Genomic DNA, 10,763 nt, shown 5'->3' with positions numbered 1-10,763 from the left:
TCCCTGACAATAATTTTAGCAGGTATAGGGTTAAAAAGCAAAGATTCCATTTTCAACTTATGCTATGAGAGAGTCGTGATAAAAGTAATTTTATGTTTTGTTTTCAGTATTACATTATTGAAGAAAAACAATTCATAAGACATTCCCACATAAGTCCTCATAAATCTTAATAAGGCATCTCATAATTTCTGTGGAATATGATTTCTTTATTTATTGAGCTAGCTAAATAGAAAAAATATGCATCATTTAAAGATATTTTTTATTTATAATTTTATATAATTCGTACACATTATATAATAATATTATGTGATTTTTTAAAGGAAATTATATTTTTATTGAAATGGGTACGCGCTTTGACTAGTATAATTAAATAATATAAGCAACTTTTGGGGGCCTCTAATTTTCTGAGGCCTAAAGTAAATGCTTTAGTTAACCCGAAATATTTCTTATATAAGTTCACAACTAAATATACACAGTCTGCAGTATTTTTCACCGCTCTCTACTTTTATTAATCAATCCTAGGATTTAGCCTGTGATATTCGGAGTTGCTCCGATATACTGTGACAATCACCGTCGGTCAGCAATTTCAGTTGCGGCTTGTTCCTGTCTTCCGCTTTTGCTACATAAGAACAAGTAAGTTATCATTTTATGATATCCGTAACTATCTAATTTGTTTTTATATACACATTCCTACACTGCCTATACGTGAAGATGAAGCAACAAAATCGAAGAGGCGAATAAGAGAGGCTACAAGATTTAGCTTCGAGCTTGGCGAACAACGTGATAGACACGGAAATAAGATACCGTAAAGGATTTAAGTCATGTATATTGACATAAATTACAAATAAATGCTTACCAAATTAAGTCATCTGCAATTAAGTGACCTAATTGTCTAAATATTTTTTACATCGTTAGTGTCTAGAGTTAATAAAGTTGCTTGTGGCCTCTGCTTCTTGTTAATTAATGTGTAGAACCATGAAATTTCTTCAAGGCTACCATATACGAAGTTGTAAGGATGAGCAATTCAATTGTAGACATATACGAATATGGCAGGAGTTGTTCAATTCTTAAGGAAGAGCCGTGAAATCAGCCACCAACGCTTACATTAGGTTAGACTGTCTACATTATACATTTTGGATGCAGCCCTTTCCCTGACCATGTATGAACGCGAGATGCCTTGTACACGGAGTTGTCCTTTATTTTTCAATTCTTATAACAAAAACAAAAAAGTGAGAGAGATAGTAGCATTTGTTTAAATTCAATCTCTACAATTAGATTTAGTATAAAGAAAACTAAACGGACGTAATTGAACGCCCAAAAATTCATAACACTACAAAATGCTGCCAATATATATTTCTTTTTAAAAATAGTGAGCCATTCTGCAATTTAATTCCAAGAAAACAAAAACAAAAAGAAATACTCATTTTGTTTTCTAGAACTTTATCTTACCTCTAGAAGAAAAAGGAAAAAAAATAACTAACCAAAAAAAAAAGTATTGACAATGAAAGCAGCAAAAAGAAAAGAATAAAAAGACTCGATTTAATCATCGTCAAAAGTGCATTCCACTATATAACCATCCCAGTTTGGCAAGCTAGAAGAATTCTTGAACTCCAAATTTAAATCTTCACATATAACATACACTGTTTTTCGGTTTCTCCCCTTGTTGCCTTCCATATTCAATATTTTAGCTTCTATCCTCAAATCAAAAGATAAGTGACCTTTTCTTCGATCTCGAGCTATATCATTCACAACAAGACCTCCCATTTTCTTATGATTTGAATTTGGAATATCAAAATCAACACGAAACGTAGCTTCACTTTTTTTATTCAGTTTAAAAGGTGCACTGAACGACGTTTCAAGAAGTGTAAACTTGTACATCAAACTAGTTGATATATGCTCGAACTTAATATCCAGTTTCCTATTGGGATTTTTCACGTTCATTTCTATCTCCCAATCTGCTCTCAATTTTGAGGAGTTGGATATCTCGAACGAATTCACAACGAATGATACAACCTCAAATCTGGGCTCATATGGTAAAAATTTCCACCATATAACTACGAGAGTGATAATGATACCCAAGATTATAATGAAAATAAGGCAAAACAAGACTCGACAGAAAGTTAACAATTTTCTTGATGGTGGGGCTACGTTTGATATTTGGGGTTGAGGGGTAGTATTAATATTATTGTTATTATTGTCATAGTAATCAGATTGGTAATTTGGGTAGAAATAAAGGGATTGTGGCACGTTAGGATTAGGATAACCAAGATAAGGTTGTCCATATGATCCTGGAAAATGATCATATGGAGCATAATAATATCCAGGATTGGGATAATATGGGGGGAAATTATGATCTAAAACTTGTTTTGTTTCATCTTTTTTATCATCAACTGAAGAATCTGACATGGTTAAATTTGTCCCCTTCCCAAGAAAGGGAGAAAGGATGATAGTTTCTTGCCCGGAGATTCAAGGAGAGAAGGAGGAGATTGAGAAAATGGAGAAATAAGAGAAACACGAAACGAAAATTTTGGTAATAAAGGGTGGAAGAAAACTCAAGAAAGAAAATTTTATTAAGATTTTTTTATTACATTTTAAAATATTGTTACTAGCTAGGTAATATATAAAGCATTTTCTTCGGATCAACATAAACTTGAATTCTCGATTTGTGAGGACTATAGAATAGAAGAGCTAAAAAACCACTTGTTTTACGTACATATTACTACTCGTTTAGGACGCGTACTTCTAGTCGCGGAAAAAAAATAATTTTTTCATTCCTATACACTATTTGAAATCTTATTACGAAAAATATTTATGTTTTGGTATTTACACGACCTAAACACATTTTAGTTACAAAATATATACAATTCACCTTAAAAGGCTAATCCATTATTTGTGCCTTCAATCAAGGGATTTAGTTACACCCTTTTCCTTTTTTTCTCTCCTCTCTCCCGTCTTCTCTCCAAACAAAGTTTAAGTGTGATAGAAATTGCCAGATGTGACACAAAATTATCACTGACAAAGCTAGCTCCATTACTAACAACTTTACAAATAAAAAGTGGCTCTTCCTCCCTAAATATTTTCGATATTCTCTACGAGCATATTGGCGAAATTGAACAATCACTGATCCTACGATACTTAGACTCTAGTCCTTCAACGTTTTCAACTATTAAACAATTCGTTCCTAAGCATTTTCTTTCTTCAGTTTATATCAGAACAACAAAACCAACTAAACGACGTAATTTAGATTTTCAATAGTAATTTCTAACACTTAACCAATAAATCGCGATAATTGAAAAGTCAACCAAAAAGTGTAGCTAAAGCTTAGATCTACTTTAAAATCAACAAATCGGATGCAATAACATAAACAACTCCCAATACAGATAGTGTATGAAATACAATGCACCAAGTATGCACATTAGCCAGTAAAATCTCTGCAAATGAAAAAGATTCAAGTTGCTACAAGAAAACCATGGGTGGTGCTTTGAATTGCCTATGACTCTATAACTTATCTACAACTTTTATATATTATTTCTACCCAGTTAAATATAATTACAATATCATACAACTTAAATATAATTTTTATATAAATTTTATACAATATATCTTTTGTATATTTTGTATCTGATTTATACATAGTAAAAATAAATTTCATACAACTAATTATATATTATACAACTTATCTACAACTTTCATACATTATTTGTACCCAGTTATATACAACTACAATATCATACCCATAGTCATGGGAACCATACCCATATTCACTATGATTTGCTATTAATCGTGCCTAAAGCAAACTAGCGCATTTGATTATTTTCCTAATCTTTGAGATTATTGTGAGGCCATGAATTATGGAAATTGTTGTGGATAAGAAACAGACGATGAGAATGACCAGCGAAATAAAATGCAACTAAAATATAACATCGGCCTTTTAGAACTCAAATTACCAAATATAGACAAGGAAATTGCCAAATTCCCAACTGAAATATTTTCCTTAATCACCTTGTGTCCCTCTTTATTAAAATTCCCAATTTGACTCATCATTAATCTAATAAGCACGTTTGTTTGTTAAGAAATCAGACATCAATAAGCATTTAATATACTCTAATGCAAAACAGAAACATCACAAGCACATCATTGTGTAAATTAAAAGTCAAGTAGAACTTCATTCGATATCAAAATACACCAAGAAGAATCACTAAAAATTAAATAAGAACAAGGTGTAGCAATGGACCTCGATCCGATGAACTCTGGGCGGAACTCGAAGACCTCGAACGGGCTCAACTCGAACTCGACTGAAATTTTGGTACTAATTTTAGGTGAAGTCTTTGTTCCGTTTTTCCAGATCTCTTTTCCTTTTGCAAGGAAAATCCCCCAGGTCTGTTTTCTATTCCACTGTCCGTTCCCCTCTTTGTTCTCTACCATTTTTTCGTCCCCCTTTCTGCTATTTTCTCTAACTCTGTTTCCCCCTCTCGCCTATTGCTTATCCCTTTTGATTTCTTGTGTTAGCAGTGAACTCAATTTGATTTGTTTCATATGGATTCCTTTAATTTCTTTGTTTTCCATTGATCATTGAAGCAGCATAGATTATTAAATTTTAGAGAAGGAGTAGGCGACTGAAGCTTTTGGGTTTTGGGGGTGAGGTCTACCGTTCTCCTTAGGAATTTTGGATTTAGGTCCTTATTTGGGGAAGATTAGTTAGGTTTTATTTGGGGTGGGGAATTAATATTGACCCTTGGATGGAAGTGGATTAATGGCTATGATTAAAGGAAGGGTTTGATGGGTGAGAAAAGGGTTTGGGTTAAAACAGATTGGGAAGAATGAACATTTGTTTTATTGGGCCACTAAAATACGAAAATGAGCTCCCAATTGCTCCAAATTTAATTCTTTCTCATTGAATAAAAATAAAAATACTACAAAAATATACTAATTAATAAGAGAAGAAATATTATAAAACTATTTTTGTATTTTTAAACTTATATTTTTTTGAAATTAAAATTAAAAGTTGACTGAAATTAAAAGTAAATATTTTTAAAATACTACTTTTAAAAGTTACGCGGGTCAAAAATTATGTGCTTACATAATTTAGTAAGTATAATATATGTTATGTCTTCTTCTTCTTCTTCTTCTTCTTCGAATTTCAATCTGAAATTCAGCCAAAATCAAGTCTAATCTTCACCAAAACACCCTCAAAATTGAGATGTAAACTCCAAACAATATTCTCATTTGTTTGCAACAACACCCAATCGAAACAAATAATGATTTTTAAAAATCCAAATTCGAATTCAAAGCTTTAAAGTTTTTTAATGGCTGTCAATGGTGGAATTGCTACTCTCCTTTCCTTTGCTTTACATTACTGGAATTAGGGATTGAGAGATAGAGAGAGACGTAGAGAGAATTCCCAATTATTTGCAACAACACCCAATTCAAACAAATAATATTTTTTGAAAACCCAAATTCGAATTCAAAACTTCAAAGTTTTTTAATGGCTGTCAATGGTGAAATTGCTGCTCTCTTTTCTTTTGTTCTACATTACTGGAATTAGGGATTGAGAGAGAGAGAGAGAGAGAGAGAGAGAGAGAGAGAGAGAGAGCATGAGGGAGAGAAAATAAGAATGGGAAATAATTGAATAATTGGTAAATTTGTATAGGATGTAATTAAATTGAAACTTGAGTAGGGAGGGTAATAAAATTTCCAGTAGTATATAGATATGTAAAAATTCCAAAAAAAAAGGGGATATACTTCTAGAAGTTGGTTTAGATTGAGGATCGAAAGGTTCGAATAATTTCAATTTTATATACACCTTTATCAGGGAAAAAAAGTTTCGAATAATTTCAATTTTATATACACCTTCATCAGGAAAAAAAAAATCGAATAATTTCAATTTTACATACACCTTCATCAGGAAATAATTTTTGAATAATTTCAATTTTATATACACCTTCATCGGAAAAAAAAAAGTATGTTGTAGTATTATTTTTCATTCGTTCTTTGAAAGATGATACTAGGCTAGGATGAAGGGAAAAAAACTTAGGCTTCGACAACTTTGTCACTTTTTAAATTTTCAAATCAAATACATTAAACATAAATTAAAAAATATACAAAATCTCATGAATGATGCTCTAATGATAAACGCTACTCCCTCCGGTCCACAATAAGTGATCATTTTACCTTTTTATTTTAGTCCAAAATAAATGTCCATTTACATAATCAAGAAGAAATTAATTTTATTTTTCCAAAATTTTTCCTTATTTACATATTTCAATATGTCAAGATAACAATTAATTAAGGTTAATTTAGTGAATATATCTTTTTTACTCTAGGAGTTCGTATTTCTTTAATAGATGTGCTAAAAGTAAAATGGTCACTTATTGTGGACCGGAGGGAGTACTTGATTCCTCCGATGTCCCGTTCTGAGTAAAGTTGGCTTATGTAATTTTGAATTTGGATCGGAAAATCTAAGGAGTTGAATATTTGCTTGTTTGAAATGTAGGGGGAATTGTCTTCTTTAGCTGAATTTAATGAAAACTTAATCCAAATAGCCGTTCACCCTACCACTTAAACTAAAAATAGCCGGTGAATGAATAATTTATGTATTATATATGTATAATTGTGTATAATCAATGCATAATCTATGTATATGACTAGAAAAAATAAACAATTAATTAAACAGTTAATATGGACAGCTATATTTGTAAAATCCCAAATTTAATTTACAATTTACAGTTAATTCTAAAAACAAAAAAAAAAAAACAAAAAAAAAGGAATTGTGAATCTGAGGTTCAATTTTTGCGGGCTGTTCGTGTTTAGGAATTAGATCGAAATCCTTGTACCTGAAACATATTTGAACCTACTGATTTCAGATGGAAATCTGAAGAACAATTATGGAAAAGCTTTTGTCTTAAGTTTGCCACTGATTAAAAATTAAGTATTTTGAAGAAGTTGGATATAATTTAAATAGCAAGGTGGAACCTGGTCACCCCTTAAATTTTTATGATTGATTTAGAGGTCCTCGAGAGCTAAAAACTACTCGTGCTTATAAAATTTGAGAATTTTATCAACAAACAAACAAACAAAAAAAAAAAAAACAGCACATAAATTTGCATTTTTAGTCCCTGAAATTTTAACAAATTCTAAGTTTTGGATTTGTGATATTCGGTTAAGGACATCTAAACCTTCAATTGAAGTGTGCGCTTTTGACGTGTGAATCTTCATAAATCATTAAATTATTGTGAGCTTTACGCAAATAGTCGGTCATATTCATTACTTACTTTTTCTAGTCATATATATAGATTATGCATTGATTATATATAATTATACACACATAGTACATAAAGTATGCATATATTATACCTTCACCGACTATTTTTAGTTCAAGAGATTAGGTGGGCGGCTAGCCAGTCATATTCATTATTTACTTTTTTTAGCCATATACACAGATTATACATAATTATACACATATAGTACATAAGTTATGCTTATATTATACTTCCACCGGCTATTTTTAATTTAAGTGATTAGGTAAACGGCTATTTGGGTTAATTCTTCTCATTTGTTATGTTAAATTTATATTGTTACTTCATGTTTGACGTTGTTATAGTTCTAAAAATAATCCAAAATACAATAATTTTCCATGTAATGGGATAAATAACACACATTTAATTAAATTAATTCAAGGGAAAATGTACTTAATGAATTATATATCATAAGTATTGGAATAAAAATGTACTAATAGTTGAGTGATCAAAAGTGTATCATCCACGTATATAGGTCCAACTTAATCCTTCCGAAACAGATATTTTGGGCGTGTGAAACTTACCTTTCAACAGAAAAGGAGAAAATAAATCGTAAGAGAATATCGAAAAGTAACAATATACTTCGTATTTCAAAAGCACTGTACAAATTAACAATATATACAAAAATGTATTAAACTGGGGCCTATTGGATGCCCAAAGTACCAGCCTCCCAATTGGTGCAATACAGTTACATATATATTGCCCAAATCTAAATCCATCTAATGAAAAACTTGGAACATGATTTATTAGAAAAAGAAGAAAAATAAACTGAAAGCTCAGCTTTACTCCAATATTCCTACCAAAATCCTCTTTCCTGTTCTCAAATACTTGGTCCAAAGAATGTTCACTTTGCCAAGAATCACAGCCAGACGAGAAGATATCCCTAGAATTTGTTCATAAACCTCGTACCCTTCTTGTAATTCAACTGCATATAATTTAGTTAAGAAAATGTCATGAATTGGAAAGGTATTAGATATAATTCTAAAAGAAGTTTCTAATACTAAAGCTGTGAATTCTTATTATGGTGCATTCAGGAATTCAATGAAAACATATAGCATGTTTGGACAAGCCTATGTGAAATCAAAGTGTGTAATTTTTTTTTTTTAAAGTACTTATTTCAAAGAGTTGAGGTATTTGGCTAAACTTTTAGGAAAAAAATAAATATTTTTGAGTAGTAGCAGAAGCTAATTTTGAGAAGCTGAAAAAAATAATTTTCCCTAAACTTGGTTGAGCACAAATTGCTGCTTTAAAATTGGCAAAAGTATTTTTCAAATTCATTAGCGAAACAAACTGCTACTTCCATAAAATACTTTTTCAAAAAGCAATTCTAACAAAAAAATACTTTTCAAAATAAATAGATTTTGATATTTTGGCCAAACAGACTAATAACGTAGATCAAAGAAAAATATAATATAGCAAAGGGTTGGAAAGGGTGGTGAAAAATCAATGGGGAAATATATCAGCAGAACACTTACCAAATCAATTATCCAACAATTAGACATTTAATTTTGTCAGCTGCTACCAATTCTCCTTTATCTTCAGGTCCAAACTGAACTTTCAAATTATTGCAATAAACCATCATCTTATGGCTTTGCCACTCTAAATCAGAAGCTAAAACAGCCTTCAAAGAAATCTCCAAGGAAAATTCTATGTCCCCATCACTTTTATCTTTACTAATTTCTGATATAGCCACTTGATCCAAAACATTTCCTTCAGGTAATGTGGTTAAATTGAACAACATATTCATCGTACTTTTAGCCTCCAAATTTACAGGATCAAAAGGTGTCACAGCCAAAAGGTTAGTTTTGTAAAAAATGGAAGTCTTGCCATGAAAAACTTTGATTTTTGAGTGATCATTGATGTTACACATTGTGAAATTTACTTGCCAATTACCAACTATTGACGAGTTAATAATCCTAAAACTAGGAACACTTAAAGCTAATATATGAAACACAGGTCCTTCAGTTCCAAAAAGTAGCCAAATTACTAGGCTTAACATGATCATTCCTACTACCAAAATTAGCATCAAAATAACCATCAAACGACCAAATGATAATTTTCCATTGTTTTGTTCTTCCATTGGATTATAAGCCGCCATTGATATGTACTTATTAGTCGGATAATTGGATGATGAAGATACGTATAAATTAGGGTTAGGGTTAGGGTTAGGATAGCCTTGGATGGGTAAAATATACCCTTGAGAAAAATAATTGTATTGTTGGTAATTACTATCATATTGTGAAGGGAACCCGTGTTTAATACTTTGATTGTATTTAGATATTGAAGGGTACCCCATAACATGTTTTTGTTGTTCATCATTATCCTTTGATAGAGTCATGATTTGACTAATTTTCTTTCCTCTCTCCCCTTCTTTTATAAATCAGATTGGAGAGATAGAAAGATGTGAAAAATGGAAAGAAAGAAATGAAGAAACGAAAAAGTGAAAGTGAAAAGTTTGTTAATTTGAAGTGCAAAAGGGGTTAGTTAACATTGGTAGGAATTGGAGACGAGGATAAGAAAATAACTAACAGCCAGACAAGAACAAAATGACGACCATTCAATTTTAACTGGTTTGCCTTTAAAGGATTGGATAAGTGATTCAGAGTCTATACTTGTCAGCATCAGTTGTTTATTTTAAATCAAATAAATTTATTTTTATGATTCACAGATTGAAGAGAAATATTACTGAACAACATCCATTTAATGTATAGCAAAAAAAGCATCCATTTAATTAATATCATGTACTCGAAATACCATCTCATAATCAAGTCTAGCTAACACATAATTAAATTTCCAAACCAAAATCTTAGTGCTTGTTGGTTACTGGAGAATTTCCTATTACCAAAGATGGTTTTTTATTGCAAGCTAGGAAAAGAAATGAGAAAGAATTAATAAGTTTAACAAGTGGTATATATTGATGATTTTGTTCGATTTTAGTTCAACTTTTTTTTCTTAATAGCAAATATAATTTAATATTATTTGTTTTCCGAATTTCACACCAGATTGTACCAAATTGAAAATTGAAGCAATTAATTAATATTAGTATGTTTGGTCAAGTTTCTAGGAGGTCAAAAGTATTTTTTCTTTTTAAATAAAATATTTATTTTAAAAAGTTGAGTTGTTTGGTCAAGCTTCTAGGAAGAAACAAAAGTACTTTTGAGTAGAAACAGAATCTTTGTTTTTAAGAAGCTGAAAAATGTAGTGTATCCGTAGAAGCAAAAATTATTTGTAATTTTTCACATGACAAAAATATACCAAATAACCCTACCTACTTTAACCTAATACTTACGTTATCCTAATCGCAATTTTTGGGAACTCTCATGTAAAAGTATTTCTTCTTATTTTTAGGGTAGATTCTGATATAGAGTGATTAGTGCAGTAATTTTTTATATTTGTTGAATGATATTTTAATTTCTTTAAATAAGTTCTTTTAAATTATATTTTCATATTTTACGTAAATAAAAATAA

General features: G+C 30.5%; 2 long non-coding RNA genes across 2 annotated transcripts; both read right to left on the bottom strand.

Moving 5' to 3' along the window:
- Positions 1-384: 384 nt before the first annotated feature.
- Positions 385-4,727, bottom strand: LOC138906379 (uncharacterized). Its single transcript, XR_011413697.1, has 2 exons — positions 4,235-4,727; positions 385-619 (listed from the first exon to the last, which is right to left on the bottom strand). It is a non-coding gene; the product is annotated as an uncharacterized lncRNA (long non-coding RNA).
- Positions 4,728-7,858: 3,131 nt separating this feature from the next.
- LOC104089901 (uncharacterized) lies at positions 7,859-9,766 on the bottom strand. Its single transcript, XR_011413696.1, has 2 exons — positions 8,771-9,766; positions 7,859-8,220 (listed from the first exon to the last, which is right to left on the bottom strand). It is a non-coding gene; the product is annotated as an uncharacterized lncRNA (long non-coding RNA).
- Between the last annotated feature and the right edge of the window lie 997 nt (positions 9,767-10,763).

The sequence above is a fragment of the Nicotiana tomentosiformis genome, chromosome 2 (assembly GCF_000390325.3).
Source record: "Nicotiana tomentosiformis chromosome 2, ASM39032v3, whole genome shotgun sequence".
In the NCBI taxonomy this organism is placed as follows: domain Eukaryota; kingdom Viridiplantae; phylum Streptophyta; class Magnoliopsida; order Solanales; family Solanaceae; genus Nicotiana; species Nicotiana tomentosiformis.
The sequence above is the reverse complement of the archived record's forward strand: the minus strand, read 5'-3'. Positions and strand labels throughout refer to the sequence as shown.